General features: G+C 32.8%; 2 pseudogenes; both read left to right on the plus strand.

Moving 5' to 3' along the window:
- The first annotated feature begins 610 nt into the window (after positions 1-610).
- Positions 611-3,279, plus strand: LOC146721783 (uncharacterized; annotated as a pseudogene).
- An 858-nt stretch (positions 3,280-4,137) lies between these two features.
- On the plus strand, positions 4,138-6,097 carry LOC146721784 (uncharacterized; annotated as a pseudogene).
- Positions 6,098-11,829: the final 5,732 nt, after the last annotated feature.

The following is an 11,829-nucleotide window of genomic DNA, read 5'->3' on the forward strand; positions in this document are numbered from 1 at the left end:
AACAATTTCTGAAATATAAAGCTGTCTCTTGCTTATTTTAAATAGTTGTTAGTAGTAGAAATATTATAGTAATAATAAGTAGTAGTTACAATAGTACAATAGTAATACTAATAGTTATAAAGTTGCAGTAGTAACAAAAAAAAGAAAAATATCTTCTCCCAGAACGATTTGCATGTGCGCGTTCTGGTTATTAAAAAAAGATATTTTATATCAGAGACGATTTATTCGTCTGTTAGTTGCTTTAAAAATATCTTCTCCCAGAACAAATTGCATGTGCGTTCTGGTTATTAAAAAAAGATATTTTATATCAGAGACGATTTATTTGTCTGTTAGTTGCTTTAAAAATATCTTCTCTCAGAACGAATTGCATGTGCGTTCTGGTTATTAAAAAAAGATATTTTATATCAGAGACGATTTATTCGTCTGTTAGTTGCTTTAAAAATATCTTCTCCCAGAACGATTTGCATGTGCGTTCTGGAAGATATTTTATGCCAGACTTATTTATTCGTAAACTGCTTCTTTACATCAGATACGGTTTATGTATCCTCTGCTTAGTATAAAAATAAAACATTTATATTGAAACTTTATTGTATAATATAATATAGTTTGAATAAGATATAGATTTATAAACAAGAGACTGCATTTATTTTTCACAAAAATCTTTTGATAATTATATAATAACTGATACATTTAATTTTTTTAACAATATTTTAACATTATTTTTTTTTGCAGGCGACGGATGCTGAAGAAAGAGAGACAAGAGGAAAATGACTCCAGGTATAGCACATTTAAGGATATTAACAATGAATCCATCGATAATCAGAAATCGGCAGAATTGCTATCTGATACAATGGATTGAAAAGTTAGTATCCAATCGTTAGTACCCGCGATGCAATGCCTGGAGTCAAATTCAAATACAGGTACGGGTAGTAAAAATGTCGAACTTTGCGAAGATAACAATCATTTTGTTATCGAAAATAGCCCTCTGGATATAAATAATATCCAGGAAAGCATGCCTCAAGGGCGTCGCATTGTCGACTCTTCTCATATGTGGAATGAACTTCAGAGTTCATTCAATAATCATATGAAAGAAATAGAGTGCCAATTTAAATTAATTGGAAAGTCTTAAAAACTAAAACCGAAGGCCAAGAGAAAAATGACTCTAGGAATAGCACATATAAGAATACTAGCAATGAATCCATCGATTTTCAAAAATCGGTGGAATTGAATTTCGATACAATAGATTCTAAAGTTAGTACTCAAAAAGTGCAATGCCTGGAGTCAATTTCTGAAATAGATATTTGTAATAAAGATATCGAACTTTGCAAAGATGATTATTTTGTTATCGAGAATGGCCCTCTGGATATAAATCGTATCCAGGAACGCTTGCCTGAAGGCCGTCGCATTGTCGACTTTTCTCATGTATGGAAAGAACTCCAGAGAGTATTCAATAATCATATGAAAGGAATAGAGTGCCAATTTAAAAATTGGAAACTCATAAAAACTAAAACCGAAAAGTTTAAGACGCATTTTACTTTCAAATGCCAAATGTGCAATACTGAAGCCGAATTCTGGTCAGAACCCAAAGATCCGAAAATATTAAGCATTGATATGGCTGCTGCAATAGAAACTATTACAGTGGGAATTGGCCATGCCCAATTAGAAGAGCTGTGTGCAGCTATGAATATTCAATGTATGTCCGATAAAAGTTATAATCAAAATCGAGATATGTTAGTAGACGAGTTTGAGAAAACAGCCATGGAAAATATGAAAATGGCTGGCCAAACTGAAAAGCAACTGGCTCTCGAAAGGAACGATGTTATAAACGGTATTCCGTACATAACTGTAATAGCTGATGATAGTTGGAGTAAAAGATCGTACGGCCACGCCTACGATTCTCTTTCCGGTGTTGGTACTTTAATTGGTTATCACACGAAAAAAGTTCTTTTTATCGGTATCAGCAATAAATATTGCACGATATACGATGTAGCGGAACGAAACGGAATCGAACCAAAAAACCATAAATGCTATAGAAATTTCGATCGTAACGCAAGCTCCACAAGTATGAAGAGCGACGCCATTGCAGAAGGCTTTAAAAGTAGCCTGGAAATGCATGGATTAATTTTTAGAACAGTTATTGCCGATGGCGATAGCAGCGTCTATCAGGCCGTCATTGATAGCAGACCATATCGGGAACAAATGGTGACCGTGAAAAAAATAGAATGCACCAATCATTTGCTTTGCAATCTATGCAAAAAGCTGCAGGCGGTAGCAGGGACAACTCAGCCAAAAATGCATAGAAAGCGCGGTTTTGTCCAGCTACGAAATGTTGTAAAGAACAACATTATGAACATACGAACAGAAGTGATAGAAGCAATTGATTTACGAAATAAACAAGAGCAACCTCACCATGATAAAGCTAGAGAATTACAAAAAGATATATTAAACATTCCTAGTCATATATTTGGTGAACATAAACGATGTAAGAAACGCGGTCGTATGTGACCTTGATGAAACGAAGAAAAATTATGTACCGTTTCTCAAATTACACGATCTTTACCAAAGAGTAGAGAAGGCTATCATATATTTAAGCGCTTATTCCGACGGTTTGTTGTACAAATACACCAACAATCCTGTAGAGTCGTTCAATTCGATAATCTGCAAAGAAATTGCTGGTAAGCGCATTAATTTTAGTAACCGAGGCTCTTACAATGCTAGAGTTGCGGAGGCAGTTTTGCAATATAATTCGAAACAAGGTCTTACGGAAATGCATAAAAGCATGGATAAAAATGTTCCTCCTACTGTCGAGATTCTGGAAAAGCGACGACAAATTAAAGTTGCAAGAACTAGAGAATCTCGGAAAATTGATGAACGACAAAAATGTAAAAGAAAGTCAGGAACAGATTGTCATTACGGTCCGCAATCACAAAAACCTGATCTTCTACCCGAGGTTTTTGAACAACTTCTACAAAATTATTTGGAAAAGTTGTTTGAAAATGGGAAAAATTGGAGACAAATTGAACGTAATACAATAAAGCAAAGTGATTCAGATTTGTGGCATTCACTGAGACAGGAACTGTTAAAATTAGCGTGGCTGATGTAACAATATCGGTTTTTTTTAGAATATCACAATTGTATTTTTGATAAGGACCACAACCCGTATGGTCGAAACGTTAAAATAAACATATATTAACAACTCTAAATTGAAGCCAGTGTTGTCAGTTCAAATTTATAACCATATAATTAATAAATTTCTTTACATCTTAAAAAATGCACGCATTATTTTGTTAAAAAGATAAAATCACTTACCAGAGAGCTCTACAAATAAATAATTATAAATTTCTTTTATCATAACTACAAACGTCAATAACTATGCTCACTTCTGATACTTATTAAAGTTAGATCGATTTTGTCATTTCTATAGTCACTTTGTTGATTTTATAAATATTTCGTAGTGTACTTTGTACATGAACATTAATATTAATCTATTGTTATTTTGCATTTGAATATCATTATAATGTTAATGACATTCCAATCATGATGTAGTGAATTTATACTGTTTATAAAAATTAAGTTCTCTTAATTTTTCTTTAAAAATAAGCAAAATTTAAACAACTTTGATAAAAATGAACAAAATTTAAATCCAAAGAAAGAGTTTCAAAGCTTGCAATCTTTATAAAATGTTACTTTTTTTAGTTTCTGTGAATTTATTAATTTTTGAAAACCATGAATTAAATAAAATGTTGTGTGCCTCGGGTGAGACACAAGGGGTCGCGCCAAATTAGGATAAGGATCCGGGGCGTCAGGACTTATTTCGGGTTGATGAAATAAATGCACTTCACTTTTATTATTAAAACTTTTATTCAAGTAAACCGCTTGACTTTTATTTGTTTCACCACTGTTACACTTGTGCGTATATTGGTTTACGGCACTGTTTAACTATAACTTCGCGTATCGCGCGCGACTGCGAGAAGATGTTAAGATCGCACGCGGCTAGCGAGATCGTTTTAACGAACGACGCGAAAGCGTCTTGAAAGCGACTTTCGACTGAGCGGTGCGTCTCCTGCTTCATTTTTATAGTATCACTTTTTGGGATTTTCTCGATCGGAAGGGGTGCCTGGCAACAAGCCCCCTCGGTCAAGGACCAAAGTGCAAGCGAAGCAGATTCAAAGTCTTTCTGCTTTGCTTGCGCGTTGAGCAATTTCGGTTCCGCGTATATCTCGCATCGTATGCGTTTTTACGCGGTCAGTGTCCGTCGTCAAGCGGATGTAATACGAGTAATTATTTCTTAATAGTTATATCTCTTAGGGATATAACAAAAATAAAAAATTTTTGTCTTGTGGACTTCTCACTTTCTCAAAAAATCTACGACAATTTTTAACTTTGGAATGTGAGAGTTTAAAGTTGTCCCTGTAAAATCATTTTTTTAATGTTTCTAAAATTTTTTATTATTGCATTATCGCGAATCAAGTAAAAAATGAGTATTTTGATTTTAATTGTTTATAATTTCGTTAAAAATTATCGTAATTCAAAAATAACGATAAAATTAATGAAGTCGCCAGTGATGAGTAAACCCATACAAAATTATCCGATTTGCAAAAAAATGTATCACGAGCGCCAATACGGCTGCTGTGACATTATCCTCAGGTGTTCAAAATGCAACATATTCAAAATTTCAAGCGCTAATGAATCAGAACCGTACGTGACAAAATTTTCCGATTTGCAAAATGTATCACGAGCGCCAATAGGGCTGCTGTGACATCATTCTCAGATGAAATGTTAGAATTAGTGTGAAGGTTAAATAAAATGTGCAAAGTGCAACATATCCAAAATTTCAAGCGCTAATGAATCAAAACCGTACGTGACAAAATTATCCGATTTGCAAAAAATGTATCACAAACGCCAATACGGCTGCTGTGACATCCTCAGATGAAATCATCATAAAAATGCAATATATCAAAAATTTCAAGTGTCAATGATCATATAAAAATCATGGCAAAGAGACATACTCTGTCAGTATTTTATCAAGGTTCCGCAAGAGCATCAAGATGGAAGTAAGTTTGTTGGAGCAATCCACAAGAGTAAATTCGATGGAAGAATACATTGTGTGGGAGCAGCAATGTGATGAATTTATTGCATTATTGGAAGAACAAAGTCGAATTAAACGTCCACGGTTAGCGATCGGAGTTCGGCAATCGCTTGTCGCCCAAATTGCTCGTCTGGAAAATTTGAAGAATACTATACGCAGACGTTTTATACACGCAGGTGCCGGAAGTAGAAAACAGACTCATATGGCGAGGAATTGAGAGCCGCATATTGACTGGTGCGGTCATAAATTGTAATCACATCGAACCTCGTCAATTTCTTGAAAATGCTAAAGACATTGTGATCGAGAACGTGCAAAAAGTGTTGCAAAAGTATACTAGTGTTAAAGTAAACACTGTGTTTAATGGTGAGTTTGTGTCGGGTAATAAACATGCCAATAAAAGTATAAATACGAGAAACTATGAACTTTTTCGCACGTCTGATATACGCGAATGGTTTGAGCACCGCGTCATCGAGCCCACGCTAGCATCGCTTGAAGAATTTCAAGAACGTGATAGTGGTTGGGCATTATCGCGAATAATCAATTTGATTATAAATATCAACAAGTAGAATCCGATGCTTGCAAGATGTTATATTAAATTACCGCGTGAGATAATGATGAAGAGAGCGATTGTAAACGTACAAACCAAAGACAATGCATGTTTTGCGTGGGCGGTAGTCACAGCTTTGTGTTTCACTCTGCTAAGAGAAATGTGGATCGGGAATCCTCCTATCCCCATTACACAACAGTACTGAATTGAAAAGACATTGAGTTTCCAGTGACTCTGAATCAAATATAAAAATTTGAAATAACATCTCAATCAATGTCTACAGCAATGAAAACGGCATTATCCCGCTACGGCTTTCGGAGCAGAAAAGGGACAAGCACGTCAATTTGCTGTACGCGCAAGACGGTAACAGTGTCGGACATTTTGCATGGATCAAAAATCTCTCAAGGTTTGTCAGCTCACAACTGAGCAAATATGGTCACAAGAAATATATTTGTGATTGATACGTATAAATTTACATTATATAAAATAATTTATACATATAACATTTTACGCTTAACACTTTTTTTAACATCTGTGATGTCTTTTTTACGGATTTCACATATTTTTGCAAAGTTCATTAAAATATATATTAATTTTTGCAAAGAATTATTTTGGATATAAAATAAGGTGGGAAGAAAGGTAATATAGTGAGAGAGGGAGGGAGAGAGGATGGGTGAGCGAAAAAAGAAGGAAGGGAGAGAGGGGAGAGGAAGAGAAAGGGGGAGAGAGGGAGTGGGAGAGGAGAAGAAGAGAGAGAGGGGGGGAGGAAGGGGGAAGGGAGAGAGAAAGAGAGAGAGAGAGAGAGAGAGAGAGTAGATATTTATAGCTCTTTTTATTATATGTTACAATACACAATATCGAAAATAATTTAATAATAATAAAAAATCCAAAAAATATTTCATTTATTAATAATGTGTTCATGGAAGGATCCAATCCCAGCAACCCCATGCAAATCCCATGCCCATGCAACATACATAAATGTATATATCATCATATCAATTGTTTTGTGGGTATTGTCGATAGCTGAATGTTTCTATAATGTTGTATACAGTATTTTTAGATTTATGAAAGTCTTATTGTTCTTAAGTATTAGAGATGGAAGTATTATATTCATGGTCAAAAAATGTTTAGTAAAAACATCAAGAAAAAATTTAGCCATTAAATTTCAAGCAGACATTACACTTCTTTTAAAATTTGATCAGTAAAATTTAAATATAAAAAGATATATATTTTATATACGTATACAATTTCTTAGTGCATTATAAAAATATAGTAATCTTACATATTATAATTTAATCAAAAAATACGTTTTAAATTTTAAATATAATTCCTTGCAACAATGAAATGCGTTTATGAAAATATTTTGGTGTCATTGTATCTATTTTGATCTTACTTAAATATTCAAAATTTGTATTGTCTTTTATAAACTTTGACATCACGTACAACATGTTAATTTAAATTAAATGAATAATTAATTTTATATTGTATATTCTACTTCGCATTGCAGCATTAAAATATTTTTATGTCATCGTATCTATTTTGATTAAATATTCAAAATTTGGGTATTGTATCCGATAAACTTTGATACCATCTTCAACGTGTTAGTTTAAATTGAATAAATCATTTATTTTATATTGTATATCTTACTTCGAAAAATTAAAAGTCAAGACTTTTTTGAAGCTTGTTCGAGAACGCGCAGCGTGAGGGGAGATCTTACGACACAAAAAGATGAGTCACTCTCTGTATAAAGAATTTTAATTAATAATATAGTACACTGTTTGACAAAATACACGCATAAAATTTAACACAAAAATTAACTCAGTTTCAGCGGAGAGAATCAAAATCAAAGAATAAGCGGTGGTCGTCAATACAATTTCCTGCGGTTTAACTAAGAGCGGACTTGCGTTATGCGGTTCACGGCGGAATGCGATAAGGCGCGAATTTCGGGTGCAAGCTCTCTTTTATGGTTTCCCGAAGAAAACCCACCCTCTCGGGAAACGCCAATTATTGTGAGCAATTTAAATTGTGTTCGAGGTGACTCGAGGACACAGCTCATAATTGGCCGCTTCGCTAATTGTCAATATAAAGAATATAAATATGATGTTTTTTAAATCGGCCAACAGAGCCAAAGCAAGAAAAATTAATTATTCGGAACTGTATCTCTTGGTTTGAGATCACATAGTTCCATATATAAATTAATCTCGACATATGGAGAAATAGGTGCGAAAAATATAGGCCCGAAAAGTTGCTGAAGCGGGAATCGAACCCGCTTCTTTCACTTTTTCGCGCCTATTTCTTCATATGTAAGTTTCAAGATTAATTTATATATGGAACTTTGTGATCTCAAACCAAGAGATACAGTTCCGAATAATTAATTTTTCTTGCTTTGGCTCTGTTGGCCGATTTAAAAAACATCATATTTATATTCTTTATATTGAGAGCCGATAAAAATATTTATTTCTGAGGTTATTAATATTTATAGTTTATTAGCCTTTATATATACACTTTACACATACACATTCATTAGTATTTATACATCATATTGAATATTAATAAGCTTAAAAACCTTGACTTTTGTATTTATCAAAATAGAATATGCAAAATAAAATAGATTATTCATTCAATTTGAATTAACATATTGCATGCGGTATCGAAGTTTAACGGATATTATGAGAATTTTGAATTTAAATAGGTCAAAATAGATATAATGCGACACAAATATTTTAATGCTACGAAGCAGCTTCTATTGTATTGCAAGAAAATGTATTTAAATAAATGTAAGATTTAAATAAATCAAAGTTCAACGGATATTATTAGAATTTTAAATTTAAATAAGTCAAAATAGATATAATGCGACACAAATATTGAATTTCAATGCTGCAATGCAGCTTCTATTGTATTGCAAGAAATAGTACTTAAATAAATGTAAGACTACTTCCATAAAAAAACTTACTTTTTTAAAAAAAGGTAAAAAAGCGCCAAGTAAAAATATTATATAAAAAAAAACAATGTTATTTTTTGATTACTAAGAAATTGTCCCACAAAAAATTGTTCTACAAAATTCAGTTATATAAATTCTACGAATTATATATATTCTACAAAAGAATTATGACATCAAAAAACTGCGCCAAATAAATAAAAATTAAAGTATATAAATAAAATTTTATTATTTTAAATATTTAAAAAAGCTACTCAGCCATATATTTTGTATTACTTTTGCAGATTCTAATTTTGCAGATCTGATCTGAAAAATTTATCACAGAATCATCTATGTATTTTTATGTATGATGTTATCATCTATATAGTCAAAACGATTTAGATCTTGTATTAAAAATTGATGTCATTTTAATGTCTCGACCCGGGCCAAATTTTTCGTCTTTTTAATCCTTTCACTGTCAGGTTTAAATCGTTTTTAAATTTGCATCTTTCAAAATACAAAAGTAATTCTATATATCAAATCAAATAATAATTTGCAAAATTGATACAAGTTTATATTTGGCTGACAAGGAACGTTCGGTAAATTGAAAATTTTAAAAATCTGAAACTCAGCACAATTTTAGGGTAATAAGTCTAATAACAAAACCATTTTTGTTAGTGCTAAAAATGAGTTTAGGGGTGCAACCAATCGTCAGAAAATCTGTGTTTACATTCCAAAGCGAATATCGTCGAGACAAATAAAAATATAAAAGATTTCAATGTTACACAAAAGTTTAGCTTCAAATGTACTTTACAATGGCGTATTTGGATTTTTTAAAAATGATACAATTTTTTTAACTACCCTTTTCCCACTCAATATTTTTTTATATTTTGAGAAAATTTTTAAATTATATATATTTTAAAGCTTATGTATTACGTTAAATTCAACTATATATGTATAAATATAATAAGTTATCACAATGATAACTTATTAACTATTACGAGGCCATGTGTAACGAGCAAATAAAAAATTATTATAAATCTTGGAAAAACTTTAATTTAAAAAACCAATTACAAACGTTTCGACCTGTAATCAGTCTTCTTCAGTGCGCAATAAACATTATAATAAATAAATAAATATAACTAAAAATTCTAATAAAAAGTCGCAATAACGAAACTATTTTTGTTACTGCTAAAAATGGGTTTAGGGGTGCAACCAATCGTCAGAAAATCTGTTTTTACATTCCGAAGCAAATATCGTCGAGACGAATAGAAATATAAAAGATTTCAATGTTACACAAAAGTTTGGCTTCAAATGTACTTTACAATGGCGTATTTGGATTTTTAAAAAATGATACAATTTTTCAAACTACTCTTTCCCACTCAATATTTTTTTATATTTTGAGAAAATTTATAAATTATATATATTTTAAAGCTTATGTATTACGCCAAATTCAACTATATATGTAGAAATATAATAAAGTTACACTTAAATGGCTACGTCTCCAGCATTGTAGCAAAATTGCGTTATTAAACTTAGAGATTAAAGATATTAATTGTAAATTACGTGCGTTACGTGTCAATTTGAATCATATCGAAAAGCGATTATTTGATAATTTACCTTTTGAGTTTGTCGTTGGCTTTTTTGATCACAATAGGCATATCATTCATAAATATAATAATAGTGAGAAGTGGCGTCTAAGAAACAAATTTGAATACATTTGTCTCAAGTATTATGGGGTTCGGAATCCATTGATAAAAATAGATTACAGCAAATGGATCGTGAATATCAGCAATTGTCGCGTTCCGGATTCGGTGATGGGGTTTCTCGGTTTGGGTGATAAGTTTGGCGTACCCATTTGTAGAAATAATAAAGATGATAGGAAAATCTCTGCATTAGAAAACATAAAGAATATTGAAGTTAATCATAGAAAGTTTCCCAGTGACAACCTGGATAATTTGAGATTTTTGATAGCGAGTTCGGTACATAAGTTTCTGAGTAAACAAAAACATGTAGGTTACATCGATAATTACATTTGTAATAGATACTCCGATTGCTCAAAATTTTTGAAATCTAACAAAAATATTTTTGCAACTAAAGCTGATAAAGGCCAGGTTACTGTGCTGATGGACCGGACAGACTATGTTGAGAAAATGAATTTTTTATTGAAAGACGATTCTACGTATAGATCACTTAATAGGACTCCGTTGAAGTCACTAAGCACGAGGGTCGCTAATTTATTAAAATCTTGGTTGGATAATAGATTAATAGATGATAACACATACAGACAATTGAGGTGTACGAATGGTAATTTGCCTCGTGCTTATGGCTTACCAAAGATTCATAAGGTAGGTTACCCTCTCCGCGTCATAATTTCAACTGTAGGAAGTCCTGTTTACAACATAGCATCCTTTTTGAGTGAGATACTACAAAATGCAGTCAATAAACCTCGATCTCATGTCAAAGATAGTTGGTCCTTTGTGGAAATTATTAAAGACAGAAACATCGACGACAGCCATGTTATGATTTCGTTGGACGTGACTTCACTTTTTACTAACACCCCGTGGGAATTAATTAAAATAGCAATAGAAAACCGATGGGATGACATCTCACAATTTACTTCGTTTAGCCTTGCGCAGTTTTTACACGCCATTGACACGGTTATGCGCTCAACGAGTTTCGTTTTTGACGGAAAATTTTACGAACAGGTTTTCGGTTCTCCGATGGGGTCTCCTTTGTCTCCGATTCTTTCTGACATTGTTATGGACGATTTGGAATCATATTGTTTGCGTCAATTGGATTTCGAACCCTATTGTTATTTTAGGTACGTCGATGATATTTTTTCAATTATTTCGAAAGGAAAAATTGAGGATATGCTTAGTGTGTTCAATGGTTTCCACACTCGACTTAAGTTTACGTTCGAACTAGAGCAAAATTGTTCTCTGAGTTTTTTGGATACGAACGTTATACGTATTGGTGGTAGATTGACGACCAATTGGTACCGCAAGCCTACGTATTCAGGCCGCTAAGTAGTATAGTGGGCACTATGGCCCGTCATAACAAACCCCCACCACCGACCCGTCTGGCGCCGAGTCTTATCTTATCTTTCCCCCACCACCGGCGTCTGGTTTTTCCGAGTGTGGGTGTAGGGGGAGAGGGTGTTGGGGGAAAAAAAATGGCGACTGGCCCCGAAAGGTGGGGATGAGAATTTTTTTTATTTTTTTTTTATTTTTTCTGATTTCCTCTGGATTTGAACCTGGGCCCTTCGTGTTTCCG

The sequence above is a fragment of the Nylanderia fulva genome, unplaced genomic scaffold, assembly GCF_048542155.1.
Source record: "Nylanderia fulva isolate GAGA-0341 unplaced genomic scaffold, ASM4854215v1 Scaffold411, whole genome shotgun sequence".
Lineage (NCBI taxonomy): Eukaryota > Metazoa > Arthropoda > Insecta > Hymenoptera > Formicidae > Nylanderia > Nylanderia fulva.